A 15497-nucleotide genomic window follows, 5' to 3' on the forward strand; every position below is an offset into this window, starting at 1 on the left:
GATATTCATCTCTATGATCATATCATAGACATTTTATCCTCTTGTCACGACGATCTTCAACTTCACTCTGAAATTACTTGAACCTTTCAATAATTCAGACTTGTGTTTCATCAAGTAAATATACTCAGCATCTACTCAAATCATCTGTGAAGTAAGAACATAACGATATCCACTGCGTGCCTCAGCACTCATTGGATTGCACACATCAAATGTATTACTTCCAACAAGTTGCTCTCTTGTTTCATCTCACTGAAAACGAGGCCTTTCAGTCATCTTGCCCATGTGGTATGATTTGCATGTCTCAAGTGATTCAAAATCAAGTGAGTCCAAACGATCCATCTGTATGGAGTTTCTTCATGCATATATACCAATAGACATGGTTTGCATGTCTCAATCTTTTCAAAAACGAGTGAGTCCAAAGATCCATCAACATGGAGCTTCTTCATACGTTTTATACCAATATGACTCAAGTGGCAGTGCCACAAGTATGTGGTACTATCATTACTGTCTTATATCTTTTGGCATGAACATGTGTATCACTACGATCGAGATTCAATAAACCATTCATTTTAGGTGCAAGACCATTGAAGGTATTATTCGAATAGACAGAGTGACCATTATTCTCCTTAAATGAATAACCGTATTGTGATAAACATAATCCAATCATGTCTATGCTCAACGCAAACACCAAATAACAATTATTTAGGTTTAACACCAATCTCGATGGTAGAGGGAGCATGCGATGCTTGATCACATCAACCTTGGAAACACTTCCAACACATATCATCATCTCACCTTTAGCTAGTCTCCGTTTATTCCGTAGCCTTTTATTTCGAGTTACCAACACTTAGCAACCGAACCGGTATCTAATACCCTGGTGCTACTAGGAGTACTAGTAAAGTACACATTCATATAATGTATATCCAATATACTTCTGTCGACCTTGCCTGCCTTCTCATCTACCAAGTATCTAGGGTAGTTCTGCTTCAGTGACCGTTCCCCTCATTACAGAAGCACTTAGTCTCGGGTTTGGGTTCAACCTTGGGTTTCTTCACTAGAGCAGCAACTGATTTGCCGTTTCATGAAGTATCCCTTCTTTCCCTTGCCCTTCTTGAAACTAGTGGTTTTACTAACCATCAACAATTGATGCTCCTACTTGATTTCTACTTTCGCGGTCTCAAACATCGCGAGTTGCTCAAGGATCATCATGTCTATCCCTGATATGTTATAGTTCATCACGAAGCTCTAATAGCTTGGTGGCAGTGACTATGGAGAACCATCACTATCTCATCTGGAAGATTAACTCCCACTCGATTCAAGCGATTGTAGTACTCAGACAATCTGAGCACATGCTCAACGATTGAGCTTTTCTCCCTTAGTTTGCAGGCTTAAGAAACTTGTCAGAGGTCTCATACCTCTTGACGTGGGCACTAGTCTGAAATCCGAATTTCTGTCTTTGGAACATCTCATATGTTCTGCGACGTTTCAAAAACGTCTTTGGCGCCTCAATTCTAAACCATTAGCATTACGCACTGAACTATCACGTAGTCATCAAAACGTGTATGTCAGATGTTCGCAACATCCACAGACGACGCTCGAGGTTCAGCACACCGAGCGGTGCATTAAGGACATAAGCCTTCTACGCAGCAATGAGGATAATCCTCAGTTTACGGACCCAGTCCGCATAATTTCTACTATCAACTTTCAACTAAATTTTCTCTAGGAACATATCTTAAACAGTAGAACCAAAGCGTAAGCTATGACATAATTTGCAAAGACCTTTTGACTATGTTCATGATAATTAAGTTCATCTGATTATTTAATGAACTCCCACTTAGATAGACACCCCTCTAGTCATCTAAGTGATACATGATCCGAGTCAACTAGGCCGTGTCCGATCATCACGTGAGACGGACTAGTCATCATCGGTGAACATCTTCATGTTGATCGTATCTACTATACGACTCATGTTCGACCTTTCGGTCTCTTGTGTTCCGAGGCCATGTCTGTACATGCTAGGCTCGTCAAGTCAACCTAAGTGTTTCGCATGTGTAAATCTGGCTTACACCCGTTGTATGCGAACGTTAGAATCTATCACACCCGATCATCACGTGGTGCTTCGAAACAACGAACCTTCGCAACGGTGCACAGTTAGGGGGAACACATCTCTTGAAATTTTAGTGAGGGATCATCTTATTTATGCTACATCGTTCTAAGCAAATAAGATGTAAACATGAAAAACATCACATGCAAATCATAAAGTGACATGATATGGCCAGTATCATCTTGCGCCTTTTGATCTCCATCTTCGAGGCACGGCATGATCACCTTCGTCACCGGCATGACACCATGATCTCCATCATCGTGTCTTCATGAAGTTGTCTTGCCAACTATTACTTCTACTACTATGGCTAACGGTTAGCAATAAAGTAAAGTAATTAAATGGCGTTTTTCATTGACACGCAGGTCATACAATAAATTAAGACAACTCCTATGGCTCCTGCCGGTTGTCATACTCATTGACATACAAGTCGTGATTCCTATTACAAGAACACGATCAATCTCATACATCACATATATATAATTCATCACATCCTTTTGGCCATATCACATCACATAGCATACCCTACAAAACAAGTTAGACGTCCTCTAATTGTTTTTGCATGTTTTACGTGGCTGCTATGGGTTTCAAGCAAGAACGTTTCTTACCTACAGAAAAGCCACAATGGTGATATGCCAATTTCTATTTACCCTTCATAAGGGCCCTCTTCATCGAATCCGATCCGACTAAAGTGGGAGAGACAGACACCCACTAGCCACCTTATGCATCAAGTGCATGCCAGTCGGTGGAACCTGTCTCACGTAAGTGTACGTGTAAGGTCGGTCCGGGACGCTTCATCCCACAATGCCGCCGAATCAAGATAAGACTAGTAACGACAAGAAAATTGAACAAATCATCGCCCACAACTACTTTGTGTTCTACTCGTGCATAGAATCTACGCATAGACCTAGCTCATGATGCCACTGTTGGGTAACGTAGCAATAATTCAAAATTTTCCTACGTGTCACCAAGATCAATCTAGGAGATGCTAGCAACGAGAGAGAGGGAGTTCATCTTCATACCCTTGAAGATCGCTAAGCGGAAGCGTTACAAGAACGCGGTTAATGGAGTCGTACTCGCGACGATTCAAATCGCGGAAGATCCGATCTAGCGCTGAACGGATGGCGCCTCCGCGTTCAACACACGTACAGCCCGGGGACGTCTCCTCCTTCTTGATCAGGCAAGGGGAGAGGAGAAGTTGAGGGAGAACTCTAGCAGCATGACGACGTGGTGGCAATGGAGCTCGTGGTTCTCCGGCAGAGCTTCGCTAAGCACTACGGAGGAGGAGGAGGAGTTGGAGGAGGAGAGGGCTGCGCCAGGCAAGGGGTGCGGCTGCCCTCTCTCTCCCTCACTATATATAGGGGGAAGGGGGGTGGAGGAGGCGCCCTAGGGTTCCCTAGGGGAGGGGCGGCGGCCACAGGGGAAACCCTAGATGGGTTTGGGCGCCCCCACCCCTGGGAAACTTGCCCCCCAAGCCGGGAGGGGTGGCTGCCCTAGGGGAGGCGCCCCCACCTCTCCACGTTACATGAGAGAGGTTGGGAGGGGCGCACAACCCCTTAGTGGGCTGGTGTGCCCCCTCCCATTGGCCCATAAGGCCCCCCAACGCTTGCCGGGGCCTCCGAAACACCTTTCGGTCACGCTGGTCGTCACCCGGTACTCCCAGAACAATTCCGGACTCCAATACCCTCCGTCCAATATATCGATCTTCACCTCCGGACCACTCCGGAGTTCCTCGTCACGTCTGGGATCTCATCCGGGACTCCGACCAACCTTCGGTAACCACATAATATTTCCCATAACAACTCTAGCGTCACCGAACCTTAAGTGTGTAGACCCTACGGGTTCGGGAACCATGCAGACATGACCGAGATACCTCTCCGGCCAATAACCAATAGCGGGATCTGGATACCCATATTGGCTCCCACATGTTCCACGATGATCTCATCGGATGAACCACGATGTCGGGGATTCAATCAATCCCGTATACAATTCCCTTTGTCTATCGGTATGTTACTTGCCCGAGATTCGATCGCCGGTATCCCAATACCTCGTTCAATCTCGTTACCGGCAAGTCTCTTTACTCGTTCCGTAACGCATGATCCCGTGGCTAACTCATTAGTCACATTGAGCTCATTATGATGATGCATTACCGAGTGGGCCCAGAGATACCTCTCCGTCATACGGAGTGACAAATCCCAGTCTCGATTCATGCCAACCCAACAGACACTTTCGGAGATACTTGTAGTGCACCTTTATAGCCACCCAGTTATGTTGTGACGTTTGGTACACCCAAAGTGTTCCTACAGTATCCGGGAGTTGCACAATCTCATGGTCTAAGGAAACGATACTTGACATTAGAAAAGCTCTTAGCAAACGAACTACACGATCTTGTGCTATGCTTAGGATTGGGTCTTGTCCATCACATCATTCTCCTAATGATATGATCCTGTTATCAATGACATCCAATGTCCATGGTCAGGAAACCATAACCATCTATTGATCAACGAGCTAGTCAACTAGAGGCTTACTAGGGACATGTTGTGGTCTATGTATTCACACATGTATTATGGTTTCCAGTTAATACAATTATAGCATGAACAATAGACAATTATCATGAACAAGGAAATATAATAATAACCATTTTATTATTGCCTCTAGGGCATATTTCCAACATTAGCCACCATATTTGCTTAGTGCTTGCTGCAGCTCCACCTCATTACCCCATCCTACCCATAAGCTTAAATAGTCTTGATCTCGCGGGTTTGAGATTGCTGAGTCCTCGTGACTCACAGATTCTACCAAAACAGTTGCAGGTGCCGATGATACCAGTGCAGATGATGCAATCGAGCTCAAGTGGGAGTTCGATGAGGACCTTGGTCGTTACTATGTTTCGTTTCCTGATGATCAGTAGTGGAGCCCAGTTGGGATGATCGGGGATCTAGCAGTTGGGTTATCTTCTTTTCTTTTGGATTTGTCCGTGGTTGGACTATGTGTGTACTCTGAATGTTGTATGATTTATTTGTTCATTGTGTGAAGTGGCGATTGTAAGCCAACTCTCTTTATCCCTTTCTTGTTCATTACATGGGATTGTGTTAAGATGACCCTTCTTGCGACAAAACCACAATGCGGTTATGCCTCCAAGTCGTGCCTCGACACGTGGGAGATATAGCCGCATCGTGGGCGTTACACAAGGATAGAAGTGCATATTGGAGACGCTTTTGCAAGGTGGATATCATTACATCGTACCATTACATAATAGTTGGGGATACATACAAAGGAACACAATGCCACATGAATACATCAAACTTCATACATGGGAACAACATACGACTATGGATGAAACACAAACAGAAACTCAAACGACATCCACCCTGCTAGCCCAGGCTGCCGACCAGGAACCTAAGTCAAGATCGACGAAGAAGAACTCCAAAACAGATGAACATCGCTCTCACGTCATGATCATCGCATTACCTGTACCTGCAACTGTGGTTGTAGTAATCTGTGAGCCACGAGGACCCAGCAATCCCATTACTATGGGTATCAAGACTAGCAAAGCTTAAAGGGTATGGAATGGATAAGTGGTGAGGATGCAGCAAGCGACTAAGCAATCTATGGTGGCTAACTTGCAAGTACAAGAGTAAGATGAGAATCTACACAAACGGTCGCAAACTAATAATGATCAAGAAGTGATCCTGAACTACGTACGTTCAAACATAACCCAACCGTGTTCTCCTCGAACTTCCTCGAAAAGAGACAGTCACGGTTACGCATGTGGTTGGTGTATTTTAATTGAGTTTACTTCAAATTCACGACAACCAGATATTAACAAATTCCCATCTGCCACATAATCGCGGGCACGGCTCTCGAAAGTTTAAACCCTGCAGGGGTGTCCCAACTTAGCCCATGACAAGCTCACGATCCACGAGGACAATTCTCCATCGCGGGACCCTCCGACCAGACTCGGAATCCCGGTGCACAAGACATTTCGACAATGGTAAAACAAAACCAGCAAGACCTCCCGATGCACCAACCTAGCCTGATAGGAGTCGCACGTATCTCGTTCTCAGGGTACACCGGATGGGCAAGACGTCGGGTTGGCTGAGACCCTGGTTGCCCAGGGGGCGCTGGACATCGCCCGGTTTGGACCAACACTCATGAGGAGCGTTGGCCCGGGGGGTTGATTAATAGACCTCGGGTGCCGACGGATCCCTATGCAAGTTTTAATTGTTATTAGGCAAATGGAAAGCCAATGTTGGGCCTTGCTGGAAGAGTTTTATTCAAGCAAACTGTCAAGAGGGGCCCATAAACACTCACCGTGTCAGGGACGCAAAAATAAAGGAACATAACACCGGTATGACGGAAAACTAGGGCGGCAAGAGTGGAATAAAACACTAGGCATAAGGCCGAGCCTTCCACCCTTTACCAAGTATATAGATGCATTAATTAAATAAGAGATATTGTGATATCCTATGATGATCTACGTGGTTTTTCTAGTCAAGTTACATATAAAGTTCATTTAATTCGGAGCTACAGCCTAGAAGATATGAGCAAAACAAGTTAAACATGGCATTGATGCAAATGCAAGCAAAACAACATCACAAACACTCCAAAACATGGATGCAACATGGCATGATGAAACTACATGCAAAACCAAGCAAGTTCCATATAGAGCAAGCTCAAAACGGAGCAACGGTTCAACACATACACCCAAAACAATTTCCAAACACAATCTGCCCAAAACAGCAACTAAGCACTTTGCAATCAAGGGAACACCATGCTACAAGAAACATATGGTGATAAACATGACATGCACTCAAAGTACAGATAACATGCTTCAATTAGCAAAATGGTTCAGGTTCATAGGCATCAAGATTAAGCCAAGGTGATCAATGCAAAAAGCAACTTGATAACACAGGTTATGACTTGGTGAAAAACATGGCATACAAGTGAGCAGAAAATAACATGTTGACATGTTGGAGGCATGAAACAAGCATGCTACATTGCAATATCGTAGAAACCAAAAGCATGACATTAAATTACATGTTAAACATGGCAAACCATGATTACTAAGCATCTCCATATAACATATAGATCAATGGCATTCATCAAGACGATTAATCAAGTCATAACAGATTCTCAGACTTGGTGAAAAACAGTGAGGCTGAAAACAGATTCATGATGCATACTTTGAGACAACAAAGATACATGCTACAGGAACATAACATGGCATAAAAGGGCATGGCAAGTATGTAAATGTCAAGCACTACAAATCATGAACACTGAGCTACTTCTATAAACCACAAGAACATGCTCAAAACATCATGACAAGAATGCAAATGATAACAGGTTCACAGACTTAATGAAATTTAGTGAACATGGCAGAAATAGCGACAAGTAGGCATGTTTGCGAGCGTGAGCAACTCACCACAAAACAGTTCGTGGCATGTGAATACAACCAATAGCAAGAAGGCATATTTTCGCAACTACTAATGTCAAGAACATGTCCATAGGAGGCATAGAACACTAGCTATTCACATGGCAAGAATGAACTTATTGTTAACAGACTGACAGCAACATTATTTAGCAATTTGAGAGCACGATAACAACAGGCTACTGTAGGCTATAAATGCAAACAAGGGCACGTATGGATAGGGCATAACAAGATATACAAAAAAAATACTTACTGAGCATGGATTCACTTGTAGCATCAAGTTAACATGGCAACGTAATGTAACAGTTACAGACTTGACAGATTTTACCAAGTCACAGGAATCAGCAACATCAAGTAGCACACTTTGCAAGCTTGATGCACTCACCACAAGGCACACAAAAGTACATGGATGGCACCACTGTAAAGATGACATGAATATGCTCCTAAAACACGTTGACATGATGCTCAAAAGATAAACACACAACGTGCTACGAAGAAGACAAATCAGTAAGTTTCAGCAATTTTCAGCAGGGTATAACATTTAGCACTTCTGCAACAGGGATAATGGCATCAATATGGATAGTAACATGCACGAAAATGACACTAGCGTGTAGAGCATTCATAGATGAACAATTAGATATGTCATATACACAAAACGGAGCAACATTCATGAAGATAGAGCCACCCAAACATGCACACATAATATGGATTTTTCAGGGACTTGGCCAAAAAAACAACCTGGTGGAAAAGCTGGACGGGGCGGTGCGGGATGCGGGTGGCGCGTTTGGCTCGGTGGTCGACGTCGTCCAGGGACAGGGCGGTCCAGGCGGCGGGCACAGACTCCGGCGAGCGGAGGGAGGCGAGGGGGAGGCCGGAGGAGGGTGGATTCGGCCATCCCCGTCCAGATCCGGCGGGAGGGTCCCGCGACGGCGGCGGGAGCGACAAGATCTGGGCGGCCAGCGGAGGCGAGCAGGCGGCAGCGCCGACGAGGTGCGGTGTTGGGCGGCGCGCATGCGGGCGGCGGGCGCAGGCGGCGGTGCACGCGGTGGCGGTGGAGCTGGAGGCGGGCGGCGGCCTCGGCGACGCCGGCGAGGTCCGATGGCGGTGGCGCAAGGGCGCGGGCGGCGCGCGGATCCGGGTGGCGGCGGGGCGTCTCGGGCCCGGGCGGGCCAGCCTCGGGCCCCGGCGGGCTTGGCGGCGCGGGGAGAGAGAGGAGGGCGACATGGCAGCGCGGGATTGGCTGGAGGGCGGTGGCGGACATGTCCGACGGCCCGAGGAGGAAGATGGCTAGGGTTTTGCCTGCAAATTTCGGAGGGGGAGGTGTTTATATAGATTCTGGTAGCTAGGAGAGGGCTATTGAGGTGCGGTTTTCGCCCACACGATCGTGATCCAACGACGGAGAGCATGGAGGGGGTTTAGATGGGCTAGTGGGCTGTTATGGAGGGGTGCTAGGCTGCAAAGAGAAGGAGGGTTTGGTTAACGCGGTTAACCGTTGGGGCATCAAACGACCTCCAAATGGAACGAAATTTGACAGGCGGTCTACCGGTGGTGTACCAAGACCACTCGACAAATCTCGGCCCATTCCGAGAACGTTTTTCTCCCACTCACGAAACAAGATCTGAGAGGTGCGGCGGGTGCGTGTGAGAGTGTCGGATTCCAAAACGGACAACGGAGAAAGCTGGGAAACTCGGACGGATGCATGTTTTGAAAAACATGCAGATGAAATGCACATGATGACATGGCAAAGACGGCGAATAACTGGAAGACACCTGGCACATCGGTCTCGGGGCGTGGGTCGTGGTGGAGTAGTTCGGTGAGGTGGTGTTGCTTTCGTGAGTCCCGGCAGGCCCTGCCGGGACGTCTTGGACGTCTTCTTCCGGGGGTGACCCCGCCCTCACCGAGCTCGCCTGCCGGCAAGGGAGGCTTTTCTCTTGGTGGTATCTCGCTTCCCTGGGTTGATCTTGGTCCTTCTAATTTGCATGATGGTTCTTCGAAGTTCTTGGTCTCTTGTGCTCTAACTTGGGTTGGTGTTGCGATCTCGTTCCCGCGCCTGTGCACAGTCTAGGCAACAGACCCAGGGTTTGTTGCACCGACAGAAGCCCCCTGGCCTGCCCTGAATGCGCTGCCGAGCGTCGTCGGGGTAGGGCCTAATAAGTGCACAGGCGGGGGTGTTGAAGAGGTGGGCCTCTTGAGGTCCTCTTTGCTTCTTCATTAATCTTGAGTCCAGGCCAGTTTCCGGTTTCTCCGCATGTTGCACTTATTGCCGTGGAAAAACTTTGATCATGGCCCGCGGATTGCCCACGCCCCACGATCACGGGGCGGAAACTGCCATCCCACTTGCCTCCCATTTCGCACGCACCTGCCACATGTTCTGCATGCATTGGCCGTGGTAGGAGGTGCATGCGGAGGGCGCGGGGAGGAGTGCCATGGCCGAAAACTGGGCGCCGATGGTTGGAGTAGAGGGTCGACCTTGATTCTTAGAGCCACAGAATGTGCAGAGAGGCTGTATTGGAGGAGCGGGGCGGCCATTTCCTGCGTGAGAAGCCAACCCCTTGCCTCATCCTCCTAAAAAAAGGGGCAGGGGCGGTTGTTGGTTCTATATCCGGCGTATCTCATAGTAGGGGTCCTAAGCTAGGCGTCTTGGAACGATGGTAACATGGACACAAGATTTTACCTAGCTTCGGGCTCTCTCGAAGAGATAATACCCTACATGCTGCTTTTGATTGTATTCATATGGGGAGTAGTACATAGTACATGTATCTACCATGAGATTGTTCTAATGAATATGAGATTGTCCATCGACTATCCTGGCTTGGGTTTATATATGCACCATAGGCCTAGGGTCTAGAGGAGCCCTTGTCTTGTGCGCCAAGTCTTGTGGAATCCTCCTTGTATTCGGCATGGGCTGCCCGAAGTGGCCCATTAGTGAATCATCATGGGGGTCCTCGGCCCGACCCACTGGCCAGGAGACGACATGATGAGTACCCCCTAGTCCAGGACACCGTCAGTAGCCCTCTGAACCGGTCTTCAAGTTGGGGACGCTCCTCGATTCTTTCGAACTGTTCTTCATCTTCGGTCGTCGGTCTTGAAAACTGGTTCAACAAATCTTCTCATCTTCGATCTAGAGGATCGCCGAAGTAAATCCGAAGAGTTTACACGTCGGGTATCCGAGGAGCCCCTTTAAATGCTCGGCCTTTATCAATGCCTTGTTATTTTTTACGCCACATCTCGGGTTTGAAGTTGTTCCCGCACGGCGGTGTCCTCTTGCATCCGAGCTCCAACGCCGGACTGCATTCGAGGTATCTTTTGCAGCCGAGCACCAACGCCGGACTGTATCCGAGCTCCAACGCCGGACTGTATCCGAGCTCCAACGCCAGACTATATCCAAGGTGTCATAGATCACCTTGGCTTGAAAAAGTTTGAATGAGTTCAGCCGAGCTTAATGCCGGAAATGCCCTCTATGGAGCCAGCCACTTGTATCTGAGCTTTATGCCGGACTGCTTTCGAGGTGATGCACCACCTCGGGCTTGGGCTAATTTTTTGCAGATACATTTTTCTTGATTGGTGCAATTTATTCTCTGCCGAGATATATAACTAGTAGCCCTCAAGGTGTGTGTCGGTCTAAAACCCGAAATGCACCTGAAGGAAAACATGAAACCGCTGATCTCAATAGCCCGTGAGACCCATGTCGATTCGAGAAATCACCCTAAGGATCAAATCCTAACTCGACAGCATACGTAGGAATAGAAACGCAGTGTGATATTTTAGAGAAGATAGTGATCGGCGGACAGGCCCTTGAGAGAGGGTCTCGAGAAGTCGCCATAATGTATTAGCTTGATGTCGGATGGTTTCAAATGGCACCTATTGTAGTCCGAAGACACGTTTGCCCATAGTTCGGTCAAGCCAAACATTGAGCACTTTGAATTTTCTGCATTGAATAGGCAATGCAATAGCCCCCGAGACACTGGTCGGGTGGCAACACCAGATCAGGGGATTGATGTGCCCCTTAATATTAGAAAATGATAAGCCCGAAGCCCAGTAGCCCCCGAGCCTTAATGCGGGCACGCGTGGCCGAATTAAGGATCGATATCCGGAGTAAAATCACAAATTATGTGTCAAAGTGCTCTGCATCATTAATGCTCGGATCTGCGTTGTACAAAACTCTGTTGACTGACCATCGGCTTCAACCTCCTTGGCCAGTAGCCTGGGAGTGTTTGTCCCTCTTTATAAAGCCTTCATGGGGGCAAAGATTTACGACAAACAAGGCAATCCGTCCATACGGATTTATAAACAAAGGTATGCAGAGAGAATGTTATATTACTATGTAATGTAAAAAACATCTTCCAAAGAAAATAGTCCCGTTATCGGTTCATTTCTTTGGGTTGTCATGCTGACCATGATCATGAAACCTCACCTCCGATCAATGCGGGAGAAAACTATTGAGGATTTAGTTTGGGGAAAGTTCCCGAACTATGTGGTCTTTAGCGAACCTAAGTTTTCACTTCCGTCGTTGCCGAACAATTATATCCTTTAAGATCGCTAGCTTTCGGCTTCACCCAATCTGAGGTACTAACCCAGATGACCCGGTAGTAACAATCACAGAGGTGCTCCCTTTACCGCCTAGCCGAACAATCGGGAACGTAGGGGTAAGCACAGGAGCTAGGCAACCTAGCTTGGCCAAAATCTTAAGTCAAATTGATGCATATTTATGGCTTTATAACGATAATTACGGAAGGCAGCCCTCGTATATTAAATACAAACACCGATGATATGTTTATTTTGACTCTGTTGTGACCGTTTATCAGTTGAAAGTGGCCCATCGTCGGCTTCCACCCCCTTGTAGATGCTACGCAGGGTGTTTCCGCAATAACGAAACAACCCTTAGCCGACGTCTCAGTTCCCGAAGGCAGTTGTGTTAGCAGAAACGAGGCAATCAGATATGGGGGCTTTATAACTTTCACTTAGTCATAGGAGCTTTAAACTGGGTAAGCTAGCTATGAGCCCCCGGTTAGTGTTCGGCACCGACCGAAGTCTAGCCATTAACACTTCGGCCAATGTTATGAAAGGCCCGCTGTTTACCACGGGGTGACCTCCATCGATCTTTATAGTTTAACACAGTCATCGGATCGCTGACCAGTTTACGCTTTTTGTGACAGTCAATTTTCGGCTTTCTCCACTGAGGCGCTTAACATGCGAGCTGGAAGCTCAATCGCAGTGGTTCTCCCTTTGCACACCTAGCCGAACAAAGCGGAACGTAGGAGGCAAGCATAGGAGCCGGGTAACCCAACTATTCACCGAAGACACAATTCGAAACCGATGCATATATAGCAATATCCGAGAATGTTTTTGCCGAATCTCTAAAGGTGTCCGGTGTTGCACTGTGAGACTTATGCTGGAAACACACAAATAGTTTAAAAGTGCCATAGGCTTGGAAAACCAAAAAACCTCAGTAAAAACTTGACGTCCGAACTAGATCAAGTGTTCGGTGCCAATCCGAAAATTGGTCTTAGAAAAAAAATTGTGCTTCTGTCGTGCTTTAACATGACACATCCTATCTCAAGACTTCAAGCTACGGCTTCAACCTCCTATCCCGAAGGCGTAGTACTTCTCATTAGGCCAGTTTAGCAAACTAAACTCTAGCAGCTTTGAGAGAGAAATTAGGCTCCCCGGCTATTGACCACACACTCGCGTCGAAAAAAGGAGTGATAGAAAAAGACTTTGCAACAACTAAGAAGAAGAACACTAATTATAAAACAACTCTTATAAATTTAAGAGCCCCAGTTAACATGGGAAAGGAAGTGTTTTTAACAAATAACGCTTGTTGACAAACTAAGGTTTTTAACACAAATATGATGTTTGGTCGAACCGAACAAGAATTAAAAAAAAACTGAGCATGGAAGCCACTTAGCTGGTTAATGTGCTCGGTGTCGATGTGCGGCCCGAGCTTACGACGGGATGAGGTCCCAGCCCCCAAGCTGGTCCCGAGGTGGCGGAGTGAAGAGCTCGGCACTCCGAAGTGGCGACATAGCATGGCCAATGTGGTGAGGTGGAACCCCCAGTCTGACCGAGGCGACAGAGCAGGCCGGCAGTATGATGCCGAAGTCCCCGGTGAGGGTTAATGAAGTGATGAAGAAGCCCCCGGTCCAGCCGAGGTGATGTGGTATGTTGGTACACTAAGGTGACAGTGCTGTCCAACCCAGAGCGTTTTCCTGTGCATAAAAATAGTGCAAGCCGGAGATAATAGTAACAAGAATAAATTAAAAAAGATCCGTAGCATAATAAATAATTTATGCAAAGTGAGTAATAAAAGTAATATGGACCGTGTGCCGAACACTCGATGAGGTAGAGCTCTCTCAGCGATGCCGAAGTCCCCGAGGTGACCGAACATGTCGGTATGGCAATTCGACCAACAAGGTGATCACGAGGGCTGATTTATGTCGATTGGGACGACGACATCGGCTTGCCGAAGTGACCACATGACGCGGTCAAAGTCGATTACCTACACATTTAGAATAGTGCAGTCCAAAAAATAATAATATAAATATATAAAAAAATTCCTCGCATAATTAGTTTACGCAAAATATTTTTTTAAAGAGATGTGGCCTAGCGTTGAAGCCAATGTTGGTGCGGGGCGCCAGCGTGACAAAGCCTGAATTCACAGGGCGGTCCGGGTCCCCGATGAGGCGTTCGCCGAACTGTGGATGGGAAACTGACCGAACCATCACGCAACCATCGTTAATGCGGCCATCATTTGACGGACCTGTGTACAGATGATGGAACAAACCAAAGTAGTAATTCCTCGGGAAAATTAAACCCAAGCAAGAAAAATTACTGGGATTAATAGCACCTGGTTTATTTGTTGCAGCAATCTGAAGAAAGGTTACTCCCAAAATTGGGACTCGATCCGGACACCCACTGCCTGATGGGCGATGAAGCGACGGCATGGCGATACTGGAAAAGGTTGGCTCGCCGAGGTGACGACGCTGACTAGTCGAAGTTGGTTCACCTGAACGAAGAGTTCGGTTTGACGAAATGGCGACGCTGCACGGCCGATGTGGTGAGATGAAGTCCTCGGTGATCGGCAGATGCAAAAGTCTCATGCAGGTCGGCTGGTGACGCCAAAGTCTCATGCCAGCCGAGGTGTGGAAGCAGGTCGGCTAGTGACACTGAAGTCACCACGTAACGCAGTCAATCAAAATCGATTACTTGCACACATAAGAGAGTGCAAGCAAAAAACAATAATAATTGAGTTTTTTGCATAATTAATATATGCGAAGCGAATCATGAGGTAAGTTTGGCCTGGGCGCCGAGGTCAATGTCGACATATGTCAGAAATCCGTGTAATGACGATGATGGCGCGATGCGGTGACCACATAGTTCGAATCCGCATTACTGGCCGAGTTGCGGTTATAATATGCGCCGAATTGCCAAAAGCTGGCCGGACTGGAATCAGACCATCATGTCCGTCACGAGCGGTCCAAATCTTAGACCAGTGGCAGAAAATCTACACAAAAAAACATGCAAATCGGCAAAATATATTCCGTGTGAAAATATATACAATACGTGTAATTTAGAAAAAATACAACCTGATATTCCATAAGTAGTGCGAGGCTGTTGAAATCTGAGGGAAACGATCGGCACTGTGTATGTATGAAGACGAGGCGGACCTCGTAATCCGCACCTAAGGTAGTACATACTGCCTGATTACTTTGGATACTAACAAACATGACCAGTGTCAATTGCCATCCTCGCGCGGAGGAGAGGCCGCATGACAGGTCACCCCTTCCCTTTTCTTTTTAATTTAGACTTGATGGACCTACTCTCCAGGCACGAAACAATTAGCACGATTACTCTGGCTGTAGTAGGAAGTTAATATACGGGCTACCAGCACTAGTACTAATATATGGAGTATACGTGAAAGGTACACATAGGGACAACTAGCCAAAAGTGTAGCCTCCCTCCAAG

This window comes from Aegilops tauschii, chromosome 3 (assembly GCF_002575655.3).
Source record: "Aegilops tauschii subsp. strangulata cultivar AL8/78 chromosome 3, Aet v6.0, whole genome shotgun sequence".
NCBI lineage: Eukaryota > Viridiplantae > Streptophyta > Magnoliopsida > Poales > Poaceae > Aegilops > Aegilops tauschii.